The sequence below is a fragment of the Lepidochelys kempii genome, chromosome 7, assembly GCF_965140285.1.
Source record: "Lepidochelys kempii isolate rLepKem1 chromosome 7, rLepKem1.hap1, whole genome shotgun sequence".
In the NCBI taxonomy this organism is placed as follows: domain Eukaryota; kingdom Metazoa; phylum Chordata; order Testudines; family Cheloniidae; genus Lepidochelys; species Lepidochelys kempii.
Genome location: NC_136386.1, coordinates 58,683,231 through 58,711,161, shown reverse-complemented (window position 1 = coordinate 58,711,161; position 27,931 = coordinate 58,683,231). Strand labels below are relative to the sequence as shown.

Below are 27,931 nucleotides of genomic sequence, written 5' to 3'. Positions count from 1 at the left end.
GTTATTACAAACATTCTTATGACTGTGTTTGGAATGGCTCTGGCGCAGGAATGAGTGGGAGCGGAAAGCTGAGGTCTGGAAGGGAATCAGCCTTCGTTTGAGAGAAATTCATGTAATTTTCCTGGTGTAAACTGGGTTTGATTTGAGAGTTGTGTGACCTGTTGAAAAATTTATGTGGTGCACTACATTTTACACAAGGGATATTAATTAGGTCAGAAAGTGTGTGTCTGGGGCCTGGGTCCCATTTAAATCAATGGGAACCTTTCCATTGAATCCCATGAGTTGGATTGGGCCCCTAAGGAAGACATTGCTGCTCATGTGTGTGATTAGATAATTTAGCTGTGAAGTGAAAAATGGTGCAAAAAGGCATTGGGGGCCAACTCAAAAGGTCCATAAGCACTTAAAGATGTGAGGTTTTCTATGCATTGGGTAAGGTAAGGAGCTGAATAGAGTGCTTGGCTGAGACTCTGTGGAGCATTTAAGGTGCTTAGGGGTTAGATCGGGGTGGGCAAACTTTTTGGCCCGAGGGCCATATTGGGGTTGTGAAACGGTATGGAGGGCCAGGTAGGGAAGGCTGTGCCTCCCCAAACAGCCTGACCCCCGCCCCTATCCGCTCCTTCCCACTTCCTGCCCCCTGACTGCCCCCCTCAGAACCTTCCACCCATCCAACCCCCCTTGTCCTTGTCCCCTGACCTCCCCAACCCCTATCCGGACCCCTGACCCATCCATCCCCCCAGACACTTCTTGTCCCCGACCGCCCCCTCCCAGGACTCCCGTCCCTAACTGCCCCCGCCAGGACTCCTTCCGCTATCCAACCCCCCCTACTCCCTGTACCCCCCCCCGAGACCCCATCCCCATCCAACCACCCCGTCTCCTGTCCGCTCCCCTCCCCAAACCTCCATCCCATCCCACTGCCCCCTGTCCCCTGACTGCCCCCTGGGACCTGCTGTCCTCCCTTTCCCCCGCCCCCTTACCATGCCGCTCAGAGAGGCAGGACAGGCTTGTTGGAAAGCCTGGGAGGTGGGCGGGCGCAAGCCGTGCTGCTTGTGCGGCAGCATAGCTGCAGGGGTGGGGGGACAGCGGGGGAGGGGCTGGGGGTGAGCTTCCCCGGCCGAGAGCTCAAGGGCCGGGCAGGACAGTCCCGCGGGCCGGATGTGGCCCGGGGGGCATAGTTTGCCCACCTCTGGGTTAGATTATGCTGTGTGTTTGGTTCTTCCAAGACACCAGCATAAAAGCCAACATTTCAGTGGTGTGTCTTTCTGCCTGTGGGAAGAAAATGCCCTCTTATCTGTATAGTATGTGGGTATGGAGGAAATCATTGCAATGCAGATCCTAGAAAGCAGAGAGCCAACCATATCAAATGTCTAAGGATCAAATTCTGAGAGGAGCTGAGCATCTGAAAATGCCACTAAAGCAAATAAGAGCGTCTTGTCGCCAGTCGCTCCAAAGGTTTGGCCCTAAGCCAGTAGCAATGTAGTTGGATCAATAGGACAGGAAAATTAGTGTAAGTGCAGAGGAATGGGGAAAAAATTATAAGAGCTACTAGTGTGCATCCGCAAAAAGAAAAGGAGGACTTGTGGCACCTTAGAGACTAACAAATTTATTTGAGCATAAGCTTTCGTGAGCCGAAAGCTTATGCTCAAATAAATTTGTTAGTCTCTAAGGTACAAGTCCTCCTGTTCTTTTTGCGGATACAGACTAACACGGCTGCTACTCTGAAACCTGTTAGTGAGCATCTGAGACTGTAGAAAAAAGTGCATGATATTGTATTACAGAAACAATGTGTGATCACGTCCTAGAAAGCTATTGTAATCTTAGAGTTGTCTTTTGGCCCAAATAGCTAGCCAAAATTTGGAGTCTTGCAGGGTTGTTTCTATTAGGGTGAGAAATTGGTGAAGGGAGCTGGGTCTGTTCTTAGTGTAATGTGATTTGTTAAAAAAGTATGCACTAAGTCCTGTTTCCCTAAACACAGTGGGAACAAACAGCAGGTAGTTTCCTTGTTCAGAAATTTCCAACCCTGCCACCGTGGTGAGCTCTTTTCCCCAAAAGCTCTGGCCCTGTGCTTCTTCTCAGGGTCACACTCACAACTCCTCCTGCTGACTTTAAGTGACAGAAACCCACAGGGGCTACAACTGATCCTAGCTACTGTGTTTGCACCCAGGGAAATCCCTCAGTCCACACAGGATGGCTGGCCATGCAGCTTCATGCCTTTGTCCTGCAGCCCCCAGCTGTTTTTACTACATAATTGCTCCTCCTGTTGAGCCTGAAAGTGTGCTTGGTGCCCTTTGGCTTTAATTAGGGCTGGGATTGCCTTTGGTTCCAACATCCCCCACTTCTTCTTCATGAGCATCTTGCAACATAACAGTGCTGACACAGGGCGACAGGCAGGGTTCAGGTTGAGCGTGCAGCTTACCTTTGGCATTGCCTTTGCAGTGTCTTCCCTGAAACACTATGTGACATCTGGGGGGTGGCCAGTGCACAAGCACCCCATGCAGCAGTGCTGGGAGCTGACATTGTGGCCAAACACATGGGGTGGATTTGTACTCGTGTAGACTGTCATGGGATTGGTAATGCCTGCTGTGGGTCTGAGAGCTTCCAGTAGAGAGCCCAGAACACAGTGCATCTATTCAGGGGGAGAAGGACCCACTTAACCCTGCTGGGATCTGAACCTGTGGTTCCACTGGTGCTTGGACTAAGCCAAGGAACAGACAACTACCATACCAGGGCAGTGTCCTGTCTCTGCAAGCGGCCAGCACCCAGAGGGACAGAGGAAGGTGCAAGAAACCTGATAATACTAGATAGGAAAGAGCATGCCCAAAGTTCTGTCCGGCCTCTGTCATTCGATGGCCATCCCATCCTACCCTGTAATCCACAGCGATTGGTTTCAGTGTAATGAGGGGATTTCTGTAATGGATTAAGAAGTTTGTGCCTCCCTGTTGACTAAACCTATATGTGGGGAAGTCTCCTTGTGGCTCCCTGCTCTGGGTGCCCCTATCCAGCAACTGTGGGCACGTGCCTTGCTGATTAGCCCCCAAAGTTAAATGCTCCTGGGGAGTAAGAGTAGCACAGGGAGAGCGAGCACTACTGGCCCTTTTTGTCTGCTGAGAAACCATGTGAGGCATTGTTCCCTGCAGCCTCGTCTCTGGCACTTTGTCCAGCCTGGCCTTAAGTGATTCAAGTGATGGGGCTTCCAGTGTTTCCCTTGGGAAGCTAAAAATGTAGCAACATACTCATTGTGGGGAAGAGAATGAGAGTCTAGGGGAATGCTGGGAATGCAGACACAGATGACAGCAATGGGGTATGGGAGGGGGCTCTTACCTGACTGGTCGTAGCTGGTTTAGTCTGAGCCATAGACATGCCTAGGCCAGATTTGCCCCTGGTGTTAACAGCATTGACTTCACTGGAGTTCCCAAGGGAGTAGTTTGTGTGCTTCTTGTTTGATGGGTTGCTTTTTTTCATTTGGGATCTCTGACACTCCTGTGAATTAACCTGTATTCTAGAGAGGAGGAGGGGTTTCGATGTGCGTGGGGAGAGAGGTCCGGTGTGGGGGATGGAATGTGAAGTCTCCCCTTTACAAAGGGGCTTAATTGGCTAGGTATGCTGCCCCTAGAGTTGCTCTGGCTGTTAGATTGTGTCACGGAGAACAGAGCTGGAGAGCTGGTGTGCTTTTTAGCACATCTCTTTGTGTGCAGCCTCTGAGATCCCCACTCAGCACCATTCTGTATCCTCTCTGCTGCATGCAGCCCAGCCACCCACGTAAGTTCATGGCCTTATCAACTGCATCATCTCCCCCCCCAGCCCCCCCCCCGCCCAGGGCAACAGCATCCTGATTGTCCAGAATGAATGGTACAACCTAACAGCAGACCTGAGCCTGCATTCCTAGCCTCTTAGCCCAGCCCTGGGAGGGCTGAATGCCATCTGCTCCCACTCTGGGCACGACAGGTGCTCAGGATCTGGACACCAGTGAAGTGAATTGTGGCTGCTAACTCAGGATCAGGCATCAAATGCTTGGATATGAATAAGCTTCTGCTTTGTTTGACTTCAGTACTCTGGACTCTTCAGAAATACTCTGTTTGGGTCAAACCCAAATATTGTTTTGACTTTTCAACGCTGCCACAAACTGAACAGTGCAGTTCTTGGCACAGCTTTAATCCCATCCCTTTTCAAATGCTGTCATTTGATCGGTTTTGGATTTGCCATTTTTTAATTTCATGCAAAGTACCCCAGGGTCTTGTGTTGGGAAACAGGGGGCAGAAGTTCTTGTTTCTTCTACCAAGCCCTCAGATCGCAGTCATTGCAAAAGATGAGGGTCAGACCCTGCTTTACTATCCACCTCCTCACTCACTGGCAGTTCCTTCCCCAGCACTCTCCTGAGGAGCTGGTAGGATTGTTAATGGACCATTAAATATCACAAGTGCTTGGCAATTTCCTCAGAGCACCTCAAAGCACTTTCTTCAGCGATTTGCATCTCCCATCTCTGGGCTAGATCTAAACCCTGTTGCAAGGGTGGTACACAGCTGTGCCAGTCCAACAGCAGCACTCTGTTAGCTGCACCAGCCTACCCTTCTTTGTCCCCATCCCATCAGCTTGCTTGCAGTGGGGGAGTATGGGCCTCATGGAACCTCTTTGCCTCAAAATGCCTGGACTCCATATGCAGGATGGCCACACGGGCAGATGTGGGGGACCTTTCACTCCCTTGTGCCCCTGTGTGGCCATGTAGAGCTTAATAAGAATCGCTCCCTCTGTGCGGTAGCATCGTGCACATTTTGCTGTAGGGATACTGAGGCACAGGGTGGTGCAACTTGCTCACGGTTGCACAGTGAGTCAGGGCAGGAGTCCTGTCTCCCAGGTCCATGCTTTAACCATATCTCCCTCTTGGAAGAAAAATCCATGTATGAATTCTCAAGAACCTCAGTTTTGTACACGGTGCCTGGCTGAAGTGGTGAGATGATCTGCCTACAGTCTGATGTGTGTGTGAAAGTCTGTGGCTCTAAGACAAGGCAGTTCTACTCAGAGAAAAAACACAGCTTATAAATCCAGATACCATCCATTCTACCATAGCCTAGGGCAGAAGGGCGGAAACTCCCTGTGAGTGGGGGTGGAGGAATAGGAGAGGGAGTGAGGGGAGGTACTGAAACTCAGCCGGGGGACAGCTAGATCCAGGCTGGGGAAGGAGAGTCCCTACTCCTGGGCTCATTCTAGCACCCCTTCCCCCACCTCACCCCCACCCCCAGCATGTGAGTTTATGTGGGGGCAGAGCCCCCACAATATTTCCATTGTGAGGGCGTTTGCTCAATCTACCCGCTGGGTCTGCCACCCCTGGCCTAGTACATATTTGCCAGCAAGTTTCCCAGGGAAAGGTTTAATAAGCTGGCAGCACAGTAGCTCAGCTCTTTAGAAGGGCACATTGTACATTCTGCTCCGGCTGTACGTGACCTACTGAAGTTCAGGTTCAGTTCCCAGCAGGACCTGTTGTACAGAGAATTCCAACCGGAGTAATTACTGGACAATTTACTAGTGAACTTCATGGCACATGCAGCTAGAACAATAGCTGGTATTCCCAGAACTGCACTGCTGAGGAAACCTCACACAGCAGCTGTAAATCTTTGGCTATGGCCCCGGGTTTCACAGACTCAGAACAATGCAGTGATGGGAAATGAATATATTGCTGCATCCATCGGCTTTGCTTTTCGCCCACTGCCAGCAGGCTTCAGATGGTGTGCAAGTCTCATTCATTCCCACTTTACAGATGGAGAAACTGAGGCACCGAGCAGTTAAGAGTCTGACTTTCAGAAGCCTTGAGCACCCTGCTTCTCCAGCTGAAGTCAGTGGGAGCAGTGGGTGCTTGACATCTTTACAGTCAAGGCATATGTGACGTGTTCAAAGTGGTGCAGCAAGTCAACAGCAGAGCTGGGAAGGGAACCCAGGAATCCTGCCTCCCAGTCCCTCCGTGTTCAGCAAGGCACACGCTTAACTGCAGCGATGAATTGGAGGACTGGTGCATAGTTCTCTTGGCCTGGTGATAGTGTAGCTTTGTTCTGTACTGTGCAGTTAGGGAAGGGGTAAAAACCCATGGGGAAGAAAGAAGTTGCAATGGGGAATTAAGCAGTAACTCCCTTCTTGTGCCCTATAGATTCAGAAAGTGTGCAGAGAGATCATTCGCATGGCAAATGTGTGGAGGGGGAACACATTTTGATTAAAAATGAACCACCAAAGGTAATTCCATATTATATCCCCAGGGGCCTTGGTTTCCTTCTGCCTTGGAATGTTGTGAATGTTTTAAACTGCAGTGAAAATCTCCCCTCGAACAATCACTTCTGTGCAGTTTTTAATTTCCTTCATACTGTGCATCCAATCCTTTGAGGGTAAAGGTGTAACATGGCTCCAGACGATGGCGATTTAATATAGCTGAGATAGATGGAATCCCCCAGAAGGGAAGGTCACTGGGCGTTCTGGATAATGTCTTTAAGGACAATTGAAAGAGCAGATCTAGGTGCTCAGAGCATGACAATTCCCCCCGCCCTTTTAGTCATTTCTCTACCAGCTGTAAAGTCATTGTGTAGTATGAGAAGGGTGCACAATCGGTCCGTAGGGCAGTAAAATGACCTGGGCATTGGTTAAACACCCATTCTTTGCTGGATCTTAGCAAACCCTGTTGTGCGCTGCCTGTAACCGTTCCGCTTAAGCCACTGGAATGTGAGGATATTACATTCAACAGCAGAGGAGGTGCAATTTACCAGGCTGTACCTGGAACATTCAGTGATTTACCTGCACTCACAGTTGGAAATCATTGTTAAATCAACAGCTGCCTGCTGTTACTACAGGGTCTAATGGTGGGAGAGGAGGAGAAGGAGACAGTGCTAATCTCAGATCCCACCATGTCAGCCAAGGCTGACGTCTTAAGAAAGACGTGCATGACGGGAATATTCAGCAGCAGGACTGGTGAATTCTGCCAGGGCACACATAGGGCTCGGTAATGACTCCATGCCTGCATGAGTATAGACTGCATGGCTGTCAGTTAAGCCACAGAGCTGTGTGCGGGGAGAATAAAAACCAGCATCTTTGACTTGAAAAATCACATGGAGCCTCCCTTAGAGCAGCCGTATTAAGTTTTAGATGCTCCTTTGCAGGCCTCTCCTTGTGAAAGTTGCAATAGACTCCATTAGAATTCTCCATCTCCTTGCTTGCGCTTTGATCAGTACCAGTAAGCTCGTCCCAGTTACAGAAGTCTGGTAGACCTGTTGTTCTGTTCCAAAACTTAGATGTCAATTGGAACCAGTGGGAACTAGCTGGAAGCTTTCAGCTGGGGCTTCCATGAGAGACCTCAGCCATTAGGAGGTCTCATAACTGAAACCATTTACATGGGCTTGATATTCTGTGGGATAGAAGACCAGAACTAGCACAATACATCACAGCCAGCACATTACAGCATTCAGCAGCAATAAAACAATACATTCAAATATATTGCACTGTGTGCATGTAAATGCAAATAAACAATAGCCCACAGGGCCTGGGCAAGCTTGTGATCCTGATGTGGAATTTGTGAAATCAGCCATGGTGCCAGCACATCTGAGCAAAACTAGAACAAGTCAAGAGAGATGCAACAATTTGTGCCTGGATTGGCAGCTATGCGATAACCCCATTTTGCACTGCTCATGTTAGGGGGAGGAAAGGCAGGTGTGAACGGTGTATGTCATCTTTTCTCCTCGTGTAAATATCTAGTATAGAGAACGAATACAAGCGCTAACTCCACATCAGCAGAGGTTTCAAGTTGTCCATAGGATATTCCGGATTGCTTAGTGCAGTGTGCTGAGCATTGCATGGACCAGGTTTATATCCTAAATGAATCATGCAAATGGCTTTCCCTTTTGCTAGGACTAGTCTTCCTCCACCTTCCTTAATGCAGTCATGGCAGGTCTTTGCTTTGCTGTCATTTGATATATGCTGACGTTTATGGCAGCTACAGTCTGTTTTTACAAGGTGCTAACATGTTTGTATGTTTAATGTTGAAGGATTACAGTCTTCCTTTTTCTGATACTACCCCAAGAATAAGGGAAAAGACTCTCCATGTAATACATTCAGTACAAGTCCCCCAAAAGATGGTAGCTGGAAATTTGTGTGAATTAATACCTATGAGTGTCCACGTGGATTTAAAAGGAAAAGGAAAAACTCCACTGAAATCAGATGGATAAATGACATTTTATAGAGATCCCACTTTATGCTACAGCATTTTATATTTAAAGTGCAATGCTAGTGAATGACAAGCTATTATTATAATTATTAATATTCCACTAGTATTTAGAAACCCAACTAACATCAGGCCTCATTGTGCTAGGCATTGTACAGACGCATAGTAAGAGACAGTCCCTGCCCCAAAGAGCTTACAGTCCATTTAACAAGTCAGAGAAAGGAGATATTAATATCCCCATTTGACTGATTGGGAACTGAGGCCCAGAGAGGGGAAGTGACAAGTGCAGAATCCCACAGGAAGTCTGCGGCACAGTCGGAACTGGCTCTAGGCACCAGCAAAGCAAGCACGTGCATGGGGCGGCACATTTCCAGGGGCAGCATTCCGGCCATCCTTTTTTTTCGGGGCAGTTGCGCTCTTGGAGCAGTGCCACTTAGACGGGACGAGGGTGCCGTGCCCCCGGTCACAGCAGGAAGGGGAAGCCCCAGCCCTGGGATCCTGAGCTGCCAGGGCCTAGCCGCTACTTGGGGAGGAGAGGGCGAGTCCTGCCGGGGAACCAGGGCTGCACCGCCTCATCTGCGCACTGGCTGCTGCGTTGCCTTGTGCCACCCCTTATATCGGGTCTTCTCTGCGCAGCCAGGCGGGGGAGGGGGTAAAGCCCCTGCGGGCACTGGGAGAAGGTGATATCAGTCCCTCCGCTTCCAGTGCCCGCCTGCGAGCCCCAGCCCCACCTGAGCTTGGGGGGGCAAAATATCTAGAGCTGGCCCTGGGCAGATTAAGGACTTGAACTCACATCTTCTAAGCACAGATGGGTGAAATTTTTTAGCTAAATTTTTTTTCAGTTAAAAATTCTGATTTGACGACATCAAACTGTTTCTAGTTGAACCAAGTTAGTATTTAGAAATTTCCTTCAATTTTATTTTAAAAATAAGGTACAAAACCAGCTCAAATCTGAAACAAACCATTTCATTTTAGGTCGAACAAAATGCTTTATTTGACCCACAGCCATTTTATTTTTGATTGGCTGAAAATTTTAAAAAAAGGGGGGGGGTTGGGGGTCAACCCCCAATGATTTCTTTTTTTAACTTTTCGGAATTGCCAGCAACCCCAAAAATTGCTTAGCTGTACTCCCAAGTCCCATTCCAATCCATGACCAGCAAGAACCTCCTTCCCCAACAAAGCAGAGATGTGCAATTCAAGGAAGCTTTCAGATGTTTGGATGTTTCTTTGAACCTGCTTCTGAAAAAAAAAAAAAAGGGTTGGCTTCTTAAGAATAGGGCTTGGAGGGAGAATCCTGATGCAAAACATCCTGCTTCCCGGGACATTTGGGATCATGGCCGGAGTCAGCAAAGGAAAGATGCAGCTCCAAAAACACCCCAAGCCTGGCTTGTTGCTTCAGCCACGTCACCCTCCTCTTTACATCCCTCCTCCAGATCCCCTTCTCCAGCATATCATACACAAACAGGCTTGTCTTTGCTTTCAAGGCCCTTCACAGCCTATCCCCACCATACTTATCTGATACGCTATTGAGCCCCTGACCCCTACCTTTGCTTTGTTAATGGTGACAGTCTTAATTGTCCATGGATCAAATTTTCCAACATTTCTGCATTTCCTCCCGTGCATAGGAGGAGCACCCTGAAAAATTCTACCTCACCATCCTTCTTAAAGTTCTCCTCTGCTGTGATGCCTAGAAAACGCTTGTCAGCTGGTGTGCTGGGCCCCTCTCACTGTTCTCTTGTGCTCTCCTGCTGTCTGCTGTATCCATCTGTTGTTCTTGTGTCTAAGCTGCTTGGGGCAGGGCCCATCGCTTTGTGCTGGGTTTGTACAGCGCCTAGCACAACGGGGCTGGGGCTGCGAGGCACTATCACAGTGCAAATCACTGAGGATAATGAAAATTTTTTTAGCCCCCTACAAAGGGCTTTGGGAAGTGTTTGTGTAACGCCGACAGACCCCGGTCGTTGTTGGGCAGGATCGAACCTGGGAGCTCTGGAGCTTAGTGCAGGAGCCTCTACCACATGAGCTAAAAGCCAACAAGCTGTTAGCTATGGTTGTAGAGCAGACTCATTTTATTTCTCTCTTTAAGCGGTCTCAGTGCCATGAGATGGGACAGAACACCACACCCAGAAGGTGTGTGGGTTACATTTGGAATAGTCCTCACTGCTTCTGAATTGGCTTTTGCTATCCTCAGGGCGAACCCCTCTGGCCCCAGGACTCTGCTTATCTTTAAAAGAGGTTGCTCCAGTCATTTGCCAGCAAGGAGCGCAGTTGTTTTGCTTTGACTAAGGCCAATTTATTTGTTTTTTCTCCTTCTCATGGCTACTTGCCAGGGAAGCAGGCAAAGGTTAGTACAGCAGGAAGCATCCGGCTGGTGCGCGGCACTTGATGCCTTCCCAACTGCTGCCCATCAGGATGATGGATTGCCTGGGGGCCCGTGAGCCAATTCAGTTCATTCCAGTACACGATGCAATCTGCTGGGGGGGCAGGACTAATTGAAAGAGAGTCTCAGTGAAGGACAGCAGCAGCCACATCCAACTGCAAGCACATAAAGCCAGATGGAGAGCTTCAGAAGGGGCTTTCCTGGCAGGGCAGTGTTGTGTTGCGTTATCCGAAGGCAGCTTGTTCTGTGCAATATAGGGGTGGTTATCACCACGCAGTGATTTAGGAGGATTCTGCTCTTCTCCCCTTTGGGAAGCAGCAGTTTCCGCTCTCCTGCTATTAAACGCTAATTCATTTTGCATTAGCAGCTGGGTTGTAAAAATAAGGGAAGACAGAGTCGCAGCTCACAACATCAGGCCATTTAAAATGTACAGACTGTGCTGACTTTACAGTCTCTCCAATGTCCTAATCAGGTACAGAGCCTTGGAAATATAAAGCATAAATATAAAGTATATATAAGTGCTAAGTATTGGTACTGGGGTGTTATTGTAATGGCCTGGCGAAAGAGAGAGAGAGAGAGCATGTGTTCATGGGCTGTGCTTTTGGACTCAAGCTCTATCCTCCCTATACCAAATTCCCAGTGGCCATGGTGCTCACTGTTATAATATGGATAGGTTCAGCAGCAGGCAAAGGGCTTTTTATTAAATTGCCTGCACTACGAGCAAAAGCTCCAGCAATCTGTGGCCACCCCAGAAGGCTGATTTTCCTAGCAATACTGACTGGGGTTTGCCAGAGCCATTCTGATCATGGGCCAGATCCTGGTTCACGCAAAGGCATCTTTGGGCACCTCTTGTCAGAGACCGGGATGTGTGCATCCATGCCTAGTGGTTAGAGCAGGAGTCAGTAGCCAGGAATGGGAACCCAAGCTCGGAGGTCAGAGCCAAGGGTCAGAAGTCAGCAAGCGGAGCGAAGGGCAGAACCGGGTTACCTGGAGAAAGGCAAGGAGAGACCAGGCTGGGTCGAAGGCTGAGCAGTAGCTGTCACAGTCATGGGCAAATGCTATAAGCAGCCACTAAACTGCTGCTGCCGGGCTTAAGAGCTGGTCTGCTGTCTCTTCGTGCCAGGCAGGCAGCCTGCTACAGGCCAGCTGCCCTCCTTAGGCTGCCTGGAGACTGGTTCTGCTGCAGGCCCTGATCCCTGACACCTCTGTTGTCTCCCTGCCACTGAGTAGTGCTGGGATCTGGGATAGACAGAACCAGAGCCATGTGCATTGTTTGCAGCAGAACCCAGTGCAAGGCTCCTCACTTGCCTTTGGGGTTTGCTATGAACTCAGGACAGCCACACCTAAAAGTGCATTTGTCCCCTGCTTGCAGGTCTGGTTCATGGTTTCTTGAAATAATCAGATTTCTCGTTTCAATTAAGAACAGCTGCAAATTAAGCAGTTTTGGCAGAGCTTTGTTCTAAAGCTTGGGGGTTCATTCAACGCCAAAATTCAGAGTGATTGTGAGACTTGGATTAGAAACACAGGACTGGAAGGCACTTTCTAGGTCATTGAGTCCCGTGCACCGCTGTCACAGGCAACCCCCTCATATGATCCCACTCATAAATTTATCAAGCTCCATCTTGAAACTGGACACGAAGTTGGCTGGAAACCCTGCTAAGCCAGCTGGTTTAGAATCCCTTATTTAGAACCTTGGTTGCATCTCCCATCTGAAGGACAGTGCCTGTCACAGCACAGCACCCCTTACCATCACACAGGGGTATCCCCTACCTAGCTGAGTGACCAACCTCACTTTCCAGGGAACCTAGGTCTCCCACGGAGGTTCCCCATCCTGGCCTGGTCCTCACAGAGAACAGCGAAAGGTGTTGGCCCTGTAGGTCTCTTAAGCAGCTTAGCTAATGCTATTGCTCTCATACAAAGTGCCCGCGGGGCTCACAGTGTGCATAAGCTCTGCCATCCTATTAGTATTCCACTCTGAAGGAAGAAGTCTAGATTAACTGCTATATTAAATGTTTAGGCACTAAATAATATAGCTGGGGAGAAATGCACTGGGTAGTTGTCTGTGCTATTTAAGATTAAGAATGAGCTCTCAAAAATGGATACTCTCATAAAGAACCAACCTTTCACACAAACTTCCTCGTGGCTGGATTTTACTAAAACTAGACAAGCCATTTACAACGCACACTTTGCTTCTCTACAAAAGAAAAAAGACACTAAACTTTCTAAACTACTACATGCTACAAGGGGCCACAGCAATGGTTCCCTCACCCCACCTAGCAATATTGTTAACCTATCCAACTATACTCTCAGCCCAGCAGAAGCAGCTGTTCTATCTCGGGGCCTCTCCTTCTGCCCCTCCACCCCCACGAACATGATACAGTTCTGTGGTGACCTAGAATCCTATTTTCGACGTCTCCGTCTCAAGGAATATTTCCAAAATACCTCTGAACAACATACTAATCCACAGAGGTCTCCCTGCCAACACTACAGAAAGAGGGATTCTAGATGGACTCCTCCTGAAGGTCGAAACAGCAGACTGGACTTCTACATAGAGTGCTTCCGCCGACGTGCACGGGCTGAAATTGTGGAAAAGCAGCATCACTTGCCCCATAACCTCAGCCATGCGGAACGCAATGCCATCCACAGCCTCAGAAACAACTCTGACATCATAATCAAAAAGGCTGACAAAGGAGGTGCTGTTGTCATCATGAATAGGTCGGAATATGAACAAGAGGCTGCTCGACAGCTCTCCAACATGAGTTTCTACAAGCTATTACCCTATGATCCCACTGAGAGTTACCAAAAGCAACTACAGCATTTGCTCAAGAAACTTCCTGAAAAAGCACAAGATCAAATCCGCACAGACACACCCCTGGAACCCCGACCTGGGATATTCTATCTACTACCCAAGATCCATAAACCTGGAAATCCTGGGCGCCCCATCATCTCAGGCATTGGCACCCTGACAGCAGGATTGTCTGGCTATGTAGACTCCCTCCTCAGGCCCTACGCTACCAGCACTCCCAGCTACCTTCGAGACACCACTGACTTCCTGAGGAAACTTCAATCCATCGGTGATCTTCCTGATAACACCATCCTGGCTACTATGGATGTAGAAGCCCTCTACACCAACATTCCACACAAAGATGGACTACAAGCCGTCAAGAACACTATCCCCGATAATGTCACGGCTAACCTGGTGGCTGAACTTTGTGACTTTGTCCTTACCCATAACTACTTCACATTTGGGGACAATGTATACCTTCAGATCAGCGGCACTGCTATGGGTACCCGCATGGCCCCACAGTATGCCAACATTTTTATGGCTGATTTAGAACAACGCTTCCTCAGCTCTCGTCCCCTAAAGCCCCTACTCTACTTGCGCTATATTGATGACATCTTCATCATCTGGACCCATGGAAAAGAAGCCCTTGAGGAATTCCACCATGATTTCAACAATTTCCATCCCACCACCAACCTCAGCCTGGTCCAGTCCACACAAGAGATCCACTTCCTGGACACTACAGTGCTAATAAACAATGGCCACATAAACACCACCCTATACCGTAAACCTACTGACCGCTATTCCTACCTGCATGCCTCCAGCTTTCACCCTGACCACACCACACGATCCATCGTCTACAGCCAAGCTCTGCGATACAACCGCATTTGCTCCAACCCCTCAGACAGAGACAAACACCTACAAGATCTCTGTCAAGCTTTCTTACAACTACAATACCCACCTGCAGAAGTAAAGAAACAGATTGATAGAGCCAGAAGAGTTCCCAGAAGTTACCTGCTACAGGACAGGCCTAACAAAGAAAATAACAGAACGCCACTAGCCGTCACCTTCAGCCCCCAACTAAAACCCCTCCAACGCATTATTAAGGATCTACAACCTATCCTAAAGGATGACCCAACACTCTCACAAGTCTTGGGAGACAGGCCAGTCCTTGCCTACAGACAGCCCCGCAACCTGAAGCAAATACTCACCAACAACCACATACCACACAACAGAACCACTAACCCAGGAACTTATCCTTGCAACAAAGCCCGTTGCCAATTGTGCCCACATATCTATTCAGGGGACACCATCACAGGGCCTAATAACATCAGCCACACTATCAGAGGCTCGTTCACCTGCACATCCACCAATGTGATCTATGCCATCATGTGCCAGCAATGCCCCTCTGCCATGTACATTGGTCAAACTGGACAGTCTCTACGTAAAAGAATAAATGGACACAAATCAGATGTCAAGAATTATAACATTCATAAACCAGTCGGAGAACACTTCAATCTCTCTGGTCACGCAATCACAGACATGAAGGTCGCTATCTTAAAACAAAAAAACTTCAAATCCAGACTCCAGCGAGAAACTGCTGAATTGGAATTCATTTGCAAATTGGATACTATTAATTTAGGCTTAAATAGAGACTGGGAGTGGCTAAGTCATTATGCAAGGTAGCCTGTTTCCTCTTGTTTTTTCCTACCCCCCCCCCCCCCAGATGTTCTGGTTTAACTTGGATTTAAACCTGGAGAATGGTCAGTTTAGATGAGCTATTACCAGCAGGAGAGTGAGTTTGTGTGTGTATGGGGGTGGGGGGGATGTGAGAAAACCTTGATCTATGCAGGAAATAGCCCGACTTGATTATGTAAAGAGTTGTCACTTTGGATGGGCTAGCACCAGCAGGAGAGTGAATTTGTGTGGGGGGGTGGAGGGTGAGAAAACCTGGATTTGTGCTGGAAATGGCCCACCTGTTGATCACTTTAGATAAGCTATTACCAGCAGGACAGTGGGGTGGGAGGAGGTATTGTTTCATGATTTCTGTGTGTATATAAAGTCTGCTGCAGTTTCCACGGTAAACATCTGATGAAGTGAGCTGTAGCTCACGAAAGCTCATGCTCAAATAAATTGGTTAGTCTCTAAGGTGCCACAAGTACTCCTTTTCTTTTTGCGAATACAGACTAACACGGCTGTTCCTCTGAAACCTTTGTTCATTTGATTATTAAACATTGACAGGCTAGGAAAGAATTAGAGTGAAAACTCCATATCAAGGTAATAGGCCTCATTCACATCCTGTTACTGAGATTCATGTCAGAAGCACCTCTTAAGGAGTTAGATGTTCTAATAAGCCATGTTTTATAGAAAATGGGCTCCCCTAGCCTGAAGCCTATAAACTGCTAGATAGTGGGCAGTAAAACCAATTGCTCTAAGTAGACATAAAACTCTGTAACATTGTTCTCAAGCATCTCAGTGTGATGCACTGAGAATGCTATGGTAATCTGAAACTAAAGCGCAGTCATTCCTTCCATACCAGTCTCTTGGCTTGTAAAATGACAGCAGAGCCAGCTCCAGTGAAAAGCCAACATGGCAGGGACAGCATTGCCAATGTTTCCAAATTTGGATAACTCACATTAGGCATCCAAGTCCAGGTGGCACCTAAATAAGAGGCCTAATTTTCAGAGCCGCTGAAAATCAGGGCAGTTATTTGGTGGCTTAAATGTGAATTTAGGTGCCTATTTCTAGGTGCCCAGGTTTGAAGATGTTTGCCATATTGTTTGGGCCATCACCCTCCCTTCTGGTGTCATCTTGTTTTGCTTCTTTTAGATCATAAAAGAAGCACGACAAGAGGGTAGCTCTCCGGGTGCTGTGGACATTGTCATGCATGTCTATGGAACTGCATAAATACTAATAACAATAATGGTTGTGACCTAATCGTATCAAAAACACGGACGATCTCCTATCAGCATTTAAATGGAATTGTTTCCCATATCCCTTAGGCATCAAAGTGCAAGGAATTGTAAAGCAGCAAAGGTTTTCGCATGCATGAGGGTTACTGTGCGTACTCATGTGCAAGTGAGCCATAGATGCTTTAGGACGGAGAGTGAAGCTCTCAGAAATAGGGTTAAGCCGGTTGCTGACCTCTCGGATTGCCCCCAGGCCAGAATGCAAGGAGACTGGGTTTAACCACTAGAGCAGAAGTCATTTGTCAGGATCAGTCTGGGGTATTCCACAAGCAATTTATTCTTGTTCTGTTTTTTTGCCATCCAACTAGCTGGCCTTATGGGGTACCTGTATCTCTCTCTTCCTACCCATCTCACACACCAGATGGTTTGTCAGATTTACTATAAAGGGAATTTCAATACCACACGGGGCACTCCCAGAAATTTTCCACATGGTATGCACTATCAATCCATGTGGAGCCATCTCTGCCGCAACCTTTGGTCCCAGCACCTTGCCAGCCTAATCCACGCTCAGCCACTGCCTTCCAGCCCGGTCCGCCCAGGTGCACTGTCACTCCCCATTCCAGAGAGGGGACATGGGCTGCTGGAAGTGGGGCAAAGCTGGGTAGGCTCCTGTGGGGGAGTCTTGGTGCAGGAGCCGGCTCCACAGCAGTGGTGAGGAGAAGCAGTGCTGCCCACTGCTTACTTGTGTTGGGCCCTGCCACCCCTCCATCGCGATGGGAGGACAGTGGGGCCAAAATTGAGTGAGTGGTGTTGCGACCTGGTGCCCAGGGGTTGCAGCACTGCTCAGGTTTGGCCCTGCAGCTCCCGCATACCAGGTCGCAATGCCACTCATGCTGGAATGGCTCCAGGGCCATTGAGACCCCCATGCACCAGGTCACAATGCCACTCACTCAGTTTTGGCCCCGCCATTCCCCCATCACGACAGGGGCCAGGGGGCCCAAACCTGAGTAGGTACCGGGGTGGCCAGTGCTGGTACTCCTCACCACTGCCAATGGAACATAACATGTGTACACTGCCCATGGAACATAACATGTGGGTGCCAAGTTCTGCTGCTCCATTTGAAACATCCCCAGGGTGTCCGCTCAGACAACAAACGTAATTCCAGTGCCCACTATCCAAACACTCCAGCTAGTCTAGTATCTGCCCCTTTGCTTGAATCCACTGGGAGACTGTCCTAGCATAGGTGGAATTACACCACTTCAAAGGTCCAGGTTAAACCTGGAGAAATGTTCCCTCTAACTTTGCACACATTTCCATGCAGAAATGCCACTGCTGCTGTCCCAGCGAATGAAAATCTCTTAGAAATATAGATGGGAGGGACTAAATCAATCACATCTAAGCCACCCATTGCTGGAGATCAGTGCATGATTGTCCCCAGTGGTATATTTTCCTGGGCTTTGTCCTGTTGTTGTTTAATCATCTTGAGCCATTTTCCTTGGAGCTTATTCCCCAGCCTGTGAGAGTCCACTGTCAGAAGGCTTTCCTATTATTCAGCCTACACATCCTTTTCAGAGTTTCATTTGATAGTTTCCTAGTTTCCATATTACCTGTCCTCAGTTCCACCCCAGTACTCCTAGTTGCTCTCCCTTGTACCGTCCCCTTTCTCCTTGAAGTTTACACCTTTCAGAGAGGGTAGGTTTTAAGACCAGAAGGATCCATTATGATCATCTAATCTGGCCTCCGCATACTACAGGCCACAGAACCTCACCAATGATTCCTCCATCCGTTCGTGGTGGACCTAGACCGGTTTTTAGAAAGGCATCTCATGTTGATGCCAAGACTCCAAGTGACACAGAACCCACCATGTCCCTTGGTAAGCTGCTGCAGTGTTTAATCATCTGCTGTGCTACGGACCTGGGCCTTATTTTCAGTTCAAATTTGCCTAATTAGTAGATAGATATCTGTAGACTGTTATCATGCGCCTCCTTCATTGCAGCTACACCTAGAAGTATTACATATTTTCTGTATTGCGGTAGCAGCTAGGAGCCCCGCTTATGGCCCAGGACCCTATTGTGCTAGGTGCTGTACAGACATAGAACAAAGAGGCAGTCCTTGTCCCAAGGAGCTGACAGTCTAAATTTAGTTCTTTTGGACTTTCCCTATCAGGCAGGTCTGTGCGGTCCCTCAGCCATTTTTGTTGCCCTTTTCCAGATTCCCTCCAGTGTCTTTCTATCTTGTTGGTATTGGTGATGCCTTGGGCTGAACATGTTGTTCTATGTATATAAAGAAAATGCGCAGCTCCCGTGCAAACACTTATCTCGCTGCTATTTACAGTAAGCAATTTGGGGGAGGGATTGTGTTGATCTAGCTCCTAGCCCAAATTAGTGCTGCTAAGGTACTGTACCATTTTATGCACTTGTATCTAAAATAGACACTACATTTGAATTCCATATGCTGCCTATTTTAGCCCTTTAAACAATGGGACGTTGCTGCTTAAAGGTGCCAGGTTGACAGCTCTGTAATACAGAAGTCCTCTATTTAGCTGCAGATCAGGTACAGCACAGCATGTATTAACCCAGGAATGTGCCTCAACTAACACCAGGAGATGTTTACCTGCAGAGAAGATAGGATCATTTAGAGTAGTGGACCAATATTTTTAGGAATGAAGCAAATAGGTTTTCTTGCCACAAGGGGGAGCACCGCAGCAAGGCTTCACAGAGACTTCAAGCGGGAGAGAGCCTCATGGTTTGGATTATTGAGAGGGTAGCATTCTTCTACATACCGGAGTCCCCAGGAAGGGGAATTGTGCCCCTCCAGTTATTCTGCCCCCACTTATTGTGAAGCATAGGCGATGAAGATGAGAAAGCCCTGCTGGGTCACACCTAGCCAACCATTAGCCCCCCCTCCTGCGTTTTTCTGATATCTTTTAAAGGACACAGTTGATGGGTTCTCTATCAGCGATACACATAATTAAGGATTTATGAAACCAATATCACAAGGCTGCCTATTCAGTGAGATAGCCCAGCCACCCATGTGCTGGGGAAGCCCAGGGAAGAAATAATTTCATTGATGAGATTTTAGTATTGCTTAGGCCTGCTCTACATTCCATCCGTTTAACAAAACATTATAAAAATCAATTTTGTTAATTCGACACCAGATCAAGCCATACCAATATAAATGCTTTAATCTCACTATAACTGTGGCCTCGTGAAGGGACTGGCACCATTTTAGCTGGATTCCTTTTCGAGTATATTTAGTTAAATCAGTGCAAAAAACTGAGTGTTGACAAGGTCTTTATGCTAAGTGATCAGATTGTGCACCGAGAGCAAGTTTGCCTCTACATTTAACAATTTTCCTGTTGCTTGACTCTTCAGTTTAACATTAACAATGAGGAGTCCTTGTGGCACCTTAGAGACTAGCAAATTTATTTGGGCATAAGCTTTCATGGGCTAAAACCCACTCCATCAGATGCATGGACTGAAAAATACAGTAAGCAGGTATAAATATACAGCACATGAAAAGAAGGGAGTTGCCTTACCAAGTGCGGGGGTCAGTGCTAACGAGGCCAATTCAATCAGGGTGGATGGGGCCCATTCCCAACAGTTGACAAGAAGGTGTGAGTATCAACAGAGGGGAAATTATTTTTTGTAGTGACCCAGCCACTCCCAGTCTTTAGTCAGGCCTAATTAGATGGTGTCAAGTTTGCAAATTAATTTCAGTTCTGCAGTTTCTCCTTGAAGTCTGTTTCTGAAGTTTTTTTGTTGAAGAATGGCCACTTTTAAGTCTGTTATTGAGTGTCCAGGGAGACTGAAGTGCTCTTCTACTGGTTTTTGAATGTTACAATTCTTGATGTCTGATTTGTGTCCATTTATTCTTTTGCATAGAGACTGTCCGGTTTGGCCAATGTACATGGCAGAGGGGCATTGCTGGCACATGATGACATATATCACATTGGTAGATGTGCAGGTGAACGATGTGCAGGTGAACAAGTCCTCCTTTTCTTTTTGCGAATACAGACTAACACGGCTGTTACTCTGAGCCCCTGATGGTGTGGCTGATGTGGTTAGGTCCTATGATGGTGTCCCTTGAATAGATATGCGGACAGAGTTGGCAATGGGGTTTGTTGCAGGAATTGGTTCCTGGGTTAGTGTTTCTGTTGTGTGGTGTGTAGTTACTGGTGAGTATTTGCTTCAGGTTGGGGGGCTGTCTGTAAGCGAGGACTGGCCTGTTTCCCAAGGTCTGTGCAAGTGATGGGTCGTCCTTCAGGATAGGTTGTAGATCCTTGATGAAGTGCTGGAGAGGTTTTAGTTGGGGGCTGTAGGTGATGGCTAGTGACATTCTGTTACTTTCTTTGTTGGGCCTGTCCTCTAGTAGGTGACTTCTGGTTACCCTTCTGGCTTTGCCACAAGGACTCTTCGTTATTTTTGCTGATACAGACTTATGCCCACGAAAGCTTATGCCCAAATAAATTTGTTAGTCTCTAAGGTGCCATAAAGACTCCTTGTTGTTTTTGCTGAACAGACTAACATGGCTACCCCTCTGAAACCAATCACCAATTTAACATTTCAGCTAACAGTTCTGTGTGTAATGAGGCAACAATTAACCTCCTCTTTGTTCAATGATAGCTGAAACAATGGAAAACCACCGCTCAAGGGCTAGACAGCATTGAAACCTAGGTAGTGTCTTGCCATGCAGCCACAGGGGTTCCCCACAGGTCTGATAATAAACACAGGGATTGATCTGAGTGCAGCTGTGTGTGTGTGAGCACGCGAGCGAGAAGAGACAGGTTGGAACCACAGAGTGTGACCCTGAGAAAAAGTTAAGAGAGAGAAGATTTGGGCAGAGTGCCAGCTGAATGAGGCTTGGAGCTATAAGCAAAGAAACTGTGTCCTGTTTGATTCCTGCTTTATTCAAGGAAAACAGGCATTTGATGCAATCCTATTTACAAAGAAATACCTGATCTATCAATTTCTCCTCTTCACACAAACAAATCTAAAGACCGTGAAATTGGCTAACTGCACAGGCCAAAAGTGGTAACTCTATGAAAGTATCCAGTTTTGTTTTGTTTTGTTTTTTTGACAACCTGTGTTGTAGTCTAAAAGTGTAGTCATTTATTATTAGTGTGTAACAAGCAAACTCACAGAAATTAGCAATACATAGTACTTAAGACAATCTAACACGTGTGAAGTGTAGAAGCTTGGAGGAATTGCATTGATATATGTAGTGGAACGGTAGCCTTCACTAAAGAGGTAATAGATCTAGTGGGTAGGGCACTGGGTTGGGAGTCAGATGATGTTGGTTCTAGTCCCAGCTCTCCCACTGGCTGGGGTGAATCACTCCCTCTTTTTGAGCTTGTTCCGCCTCACAAATCTAGTCTGTGTATATAAGTAGGGCTGATCAGGAATTTTTTGACAAACCATTTTTTCAGCAAAAAATGCTGATGGGGCATCTGCCCCACACTGGTGGAGAAAGGGTTAAAAGCAGCCCTGGGGAGGCTGCACAGCAGACAGCCAATCAGTGAGGGGCTGCAAGGAGCAGCCAGTCAGGGTAGAGCAGGCCGATATATAAAGAAAGCTGCAGGGCAGAAGAGTCAGTTTCCTCTTGGGAGCCAAGGGAGAAAGGATTGGGTCCCTGAAGGGCTGAGGGAACCGGAACCGGAACCGGATCGGATCGGATCGGATCGGATCGGATCAAATCAAAGGAAGCCTCAGCCTGGATACAGGGGCAGAGGAGGTTCTAGGGCTATGGGGAGGTGGCCCAGGGAAATGGATGGTGGGGGTTGAAGGAGATGCAGCATGTGGCTGCTGCCTAGAGGGTCCCTGGGTTAGGACCCAGTGTGGTGGGCAGGCCTGGGTTTTCTCCCTCACCCCTACTTGTCGCTTAGTGGAGTGGCCATTGACGGGCTGCAGTTTGCCCCTGAGGCAAGTGGCTAGAACCTTTGGCTGCAGTTGGCCACAGAGGCGAGTGGCTGGATAGAGGACTGCTGCTCCCCTGGAAGAGGGGGGAGAATGGAATGGGGCACAGCTGGAGGTCTGTGACCTGAAGAGGAAGCCACAATCCTTGAGGCGACGCGGGTCCGGAACAGAAGTAACAGCAGGCGAGACACCACCAGAGGAGAGTGCCCTGCGAAAAGACGAGTTAATTCCCAGAAAAACCAGCAGGAGGAGCCTCGGTGGTGAGGCAGAACCGTTACAGTCAAAACCAGAACTGTTCATGAAATAGGAGCCGTTTTGATGAAACTCCCAACTTTAAAAATGTTTTGAATAAAAATTTCTGAAGTTGTCGAAATGCCCTGTGGTGTCGTAGCTGTGTTGGTCCCAGGATATTAGAGAGACAATGTGGGTTACCTTCAAAGCTCTGTGTAAGCTCAAAAGCTTGTCTCTCTCACCAACAGAAGTTGGTCCAGTAACAGATATCACCTCCCTCACCTTGTCTCTCTAACATCTAAAGAAAATGTTTCCAAATATATGAAATGTGTTGACTGACCTGAATTGAAAACTTTTTTGGCTTGTATAAACTTTTGAGATTTTCATCTGTTGTCCCAATTTGGGGAAAAAAATTGATATCTAGAAAATGCTCACGGCACGGAAAACAGATTCCCATGGCACGGAAAACTGGAAGCTCATCAGAGCAGGGCCTGGCTCTTGTTCTGGGCTAAGAACTGTCCACACGTACATTTTTAACAGTGAGAGTAATTAAGCATTGGAACAATTTGTCAAGGATCGTGGTAGAGTCTCCATCACTGACCATTTTAAAATCTAGATTGGATGTTTTCTCACAAATCTGCTCTAGGAATTATTGGGGGGAAGTTCCATGGCCTGTGCTATACAGCAGGTCAGACTTGATCATTACACTGGTCCCTTCTGGCGTTGAAATTGATTGAATCTGTGGGGGGAAAAAAACCTATCCTGGCATGTATGTTTGTTTGTTACCTCTTGTCCTTTACACCACCCCGGCTGTGCGTTTGTCTCAACTGCTTGTTACGTCTGCGGGCTCTGTGAGCCAGGGGCTGTCAGTTATATGCTTGTAGAGCACAGTGAGGTCCTATTTCTAGCTGAGGTCTCTTGGGTACCACTGTAATATAAATATTAACTCTTTCCTTGGCTCCATTATGCTCAGCAGTGGCTCAATAATGCATCTTCCTGGGAATTCACAGTGCTTCCATAACCCTTGGCACGTGGAAATACCCAGACATTTTTCAGGTCAGCTTATGGGAAAATTCGCTTTTCCAATCATTTGTGCTTTGCCCGGTAAGAAACTTATGGGAAAGTTTCAAATCACTGCCCCCATTTACAAGGCAGCAGAGCAGGGCAGTGAAAGGGTTGTAACGTGGGCTGCCCTGAGACCCCATCAGCAATTCCAGCTGTGTCTGTGTCTGGGTCTGTCTGAGACCCCCAAAGCCCCAGGCACCAGCTTCTCTTGTCCATCATTGTTTTCCCAGCTGTGGGAATGCTTAAAAATATGGCAAACCAGGGGGAAATTTTTTTTTTAAAAAGGATCTACAGTTTTCAAATCCTCTTTGGCTGGAGTCCCGAGCCTTTGCTGTGGGCAGTAACTCAGGGCTGTACACGGCATAGGAAATATATACGCTGAAAAAGGAGGGGATTTATTTTTAAAGAATGTTTAATTCTGGGAGTTTCTTTCTCACAGCTCCACGTTCCCTTTGGCATCCCGAAGCCGACACTGCCCTTTCTCCCTAGCCTGGCCCAGGACGCGCCTGGCTCATTCATTCCACTGGGCTATTATTAATAGAGATCTTTCCCTTGTTTATTTTCATTCTTTTTCTCTCAGCTGTGCACCAATCTGCTTTCAGTGTTCAGGGAGCTCCAGGCGGAGGACAGAGAGTCTAGTGGCTGGAGCGCAGGCCTGGGAATAGACATCCCTCTGCTCCCAAGCACTGATCCCAAAGCTAACACCATCTTGCTCAGGGGCTATTTGCTACTCACACCAATGTTTGCAAAAGTAGCTAGTAATTTTGGGAGCCCAGCGTGAGCCCCCTTGGTTCTGCTTTTCAGTGGTGCTGAGCCCTCACAGCTGCCATTGACTTCAGTGGCTGCAGAGCACTAGGCCCCCCGCCTGTGCAGGTGCCCCCTCAGAACAAGCATTCCCCAGAGAGAGACCTGCTCCAAAGGCTGCCCTCCATGTAGCTCCATGCTCCCCCACCTCCTGCTGCCAGGTCACCTTCCCACCCTCCCCTCCACTGCAAAGGGGACAAGCAGAAAGATAAGGGAGAAAGAGGTGAAAGGAAGAGAAGAGGGAGCAGTGCAGAGTAAGTGGCAAGGAATGTGAGGGAGGGAATGAAAGAGGGAAGGTATAGAGTCAGAGGAGGCAGGAAGGGAAGGGGAAAACCCGAGAGGGTGCTTTATTCAGCTTCATCCCCTCTGGAAAAGCAGGTCCAAAGTCCCCAAGCCACTGACCACATTTGGAAATGTTGGCCGCCACCTCCTTCTGCCCTGTTTCCCCCATCTGGGTGTGTAGCACATCTAGCGCAGCGGGACCTGAGCTGTGACTGGGGCCCAGAGGTGCTACTGCCATACACGTGATACGATTACTGTAACAGGGGCGCTCACCACCCCTGAGGGCTGAAGCTCCTGTTGCAGAATTAGCCCCAGCTGGCAGAGATCAGGGTAATTCCCTAGAAAGGGCAGTGGGTGGCTGCAGTGAAGGGGAAAATGCTGGGAACTGCAGGAAGTAAAAAAGGCTCCTGCAGGCGAGACCCTGATACTGGGTGGGGCTAGAAATCCAAAGCTTCATCCAGGGAGGGCCTGCGTGTGGTTTCTAAAGCAGGAAAGGGCCTGGTGGGGAGTAGGGTGAACTGGAGACTGTTGGGGCTGAGCAGGCTCCAGCAGAAAGGGCTGGGGTGTGGGTTTGCTCTTCAGAGGCTACAGACGGACAGGAAGAGCCTGTGGGGTAAAACTGATGACCTGGGGCTTGGGACTTTGATTTATGGGAATAAACCTGGACCCTGGAGAAGGGCTGGGGTGTGGGCAGGACAGGTCAATGTCATGTTTGTTGAAGACGGCTTTGAGGAAGAAGTGGTTAGCAGGGGAGTGTGGAGACTCCCCCTGCCCATGAGAGGGCTCGCAGGAGGCAGCTGCCCACCTCCAGTGCCAATAAGTACCTGTTTCCCAAAGAGCGCTGCCAGTTGCTGTGTGTGTGAGGCGCATGGGAGAGGCTAGCAGTTCACGACCTCCAATGAATGCCTGCTCACAACTCTTACATCTGAATGTGGAGTGACATTGGCAGTATGTTCTCCTGTGGATCTGATACAAACACAAGGTGTTTCCCTCTGCATGGGCCAGATCCTCAGCAGGTGTAAATCAGCATAGTTCCCTTATGCTGATGGATGCCAGCTGTGGCGCTGGCTTTCTGGATCATACAAATAGCTTGGTGTTAACCCTTAGTCTGGACCATTCCCGTGTGCTCTGCCTGCCAGATCAGGTTCTTCCTGTGTGTCTTCAGCAAATAAAGGGTTAACCAGCAGCTCATCTCTGGGTTACATGGGTTGCAGGTGGTTGTAGCTGTGATGCCCAGGGCTGAAAATGAAGCCCAGGCTTAATATAGCACTCTGGTGCCATGCCAGCTCTGGGCATGGGCTACCCTGCTGGCCCCTGTCTGTCTGCCTTGGCTGCACTAGGCACTGTTACTAGTGCAGCTCTACTCCATGGGGGCAGTCTCAGAGCAGCCCTGGCAGCCGGAGTTCTTACCGTCCTGGGGTATAGACCTGCCCTGAGTGTGCTGTGATGACAAAAGCCTCCTGGCGGGGCTGTACTGGGGCTCCTGTTCTCACTAGTTGCACCAGCAGTGCAACTGCGAGAGATTGCCCAGGCAGGGGGGAAGCATGGCCTAGTGGATAGGGCATTGAGCTGGGACTTAGGACACCTGGGTTTAAACCCCAGCTCAGCCACAGACTGCCTTTGGGTATGTCTAGCTCAGCCATAGCTGGACCCAAGCTAGTTTTACTGTAGCTTAGCATAGCGGAAAACAGCAGGGAAGATGCAGTGGCATGGGCTTCAGTGGGGGGTATTTCAGTACCCAGGGTTCTAGGCAGGCTTGATCAGGCTGCTAACCCCTACCAGGGTCCCATGTCACTGTGTTTTCATGGCTATTTTAGCCATACTAGTTAGAATAAAGCCAGTGCAGGTTTGCTGACCCGAGCAATCACCCCTCTGATTGCAGCGTAGACATCATTTAATCTACCCTTTGCCTCAGGTCCCCACCTGCATCCTCCAACCTCACGGGGATGTTGGGCAGGGCGAGGTGTTAAAATCCACTACTGTATACACTACATCAACCAGGAGGGCCACATAAATATCTAGACAGATCAAAAACCAAGACTCATGCAGACGCAGCCCAAGGCCTGAATTAGAAGACAAAGAGCTTGAGCTGAATGATGTCTCAGTGGAGAAGCTCTGGTATTGGGAAGGTTAGTTTTGTTCATTGGGCCCTGTTGATTAGTTCAAAGTGCTGGAGTGTTGCTGTAATGAGATGGTGGTTGGCTATCATAGAAATGTGAGTGGGGAATGTGCATGAAGATGGACTAGTTTAATAAAGGCAGTCAAAAGGCGTACTTGCTCCAGCACTAATCACTGCAAATCCATCCAGAGAGGCCATGGAAATGAAGAACTGTCATTGCAGCATCCAGCCCCGGTTACCTGCAGGTGGGGAGTGAATAAGAGAGGTGGGGGAGGGGTAAGAGCCAGCCTGACAGGGGGCAGGGCTGGGTGAAGATGTTGGGGAGACAGGGGAGGAGGAACTAGAGTGAGAGACAAATCCTGGCTCTGCATCCACCTCCATACAGTTTTAGTGACTCCGTGGGTTACCTGAGTTGTTTGCCCAAAGTGTAACACCTCCAGCTACTGGTTGGACTGATCCCACTGGAGTAAAAGATCCACCAGGTATTGTTTAGTAAAACTAGGGAGCGTCCTTCAGAAGGGGTTTGTGGCCCCACTGAACTGTCAACCTGACCCCGCCTGTAGCCTGTTTCATGACAATGAGCACAATCATCAAAACGTAGCTTAATTACAGCGTAATTTCTTCATGTGTAGCCTAGGTGTAAGATGTCGATGAATTTTAACTATATGGAAAGTTTGAAGAGTCTGTGTTGTGCTGTTAGCAAAAGCTTTCAGAGCTACAAGACTAGCACACGATGGTGTGTTTCTTTAAGGGCCCAATTTTTAATTAATTTAAACTTTTAAAATAGTGAACAAATTTACTTGTAAATTCTCAGAGAATTAATTCTGTGCCCAACGAGTCAGTGCTGTACATGGGGGGCGGACTCGCTGTGTTTTCCATGCATAAAAAAGAAGTCAAATCCCGGCTTTTAGTGCAACACTGCACTCGCCTTTAATTATGGCCTCACAACCTAGTAATCTGTGTTCCTCCTTCTTCTGAAATCAAGCCCTCCATCGCTCAGCTCAATGGCGTTTCTCTGTTGGTCTGTAACTTGATCATTTTTGAAAATGGCTTAGGATCCGTTCCAGAACTCTCGGGAGTGTTCTAGGCACCAGTGGGCAGAACCCTGCTGATTTTTTGGTGAACACCGGAAAAGCCCCATTTGCACTAAAATCACCATTTGGACCCTCATGGTTCAGATGCGAGTCAGTGATCTTGCAGGGATCCGTGGCAGGGGAGCAGAGTGACTCTGGAAACGGGGGAGATGCACTGACCTCAGG

The 27,931-nt window shown here is 48.3% G+C and overlaps 1 protein-coding gene across 4 annotated transcripts in view; it reads left to right on the top strand.

Moving 5' to 3' along the window:
* The window catches only part of ARHGAP22 (Rho GTPase activating protein 22), a 240,416-nt gene that overhangs the window by 102,787 nt on the left and 109,698 nt on the right, over positions 1 to 27,931 (top strand). The window lies entirely within an intron of this gene.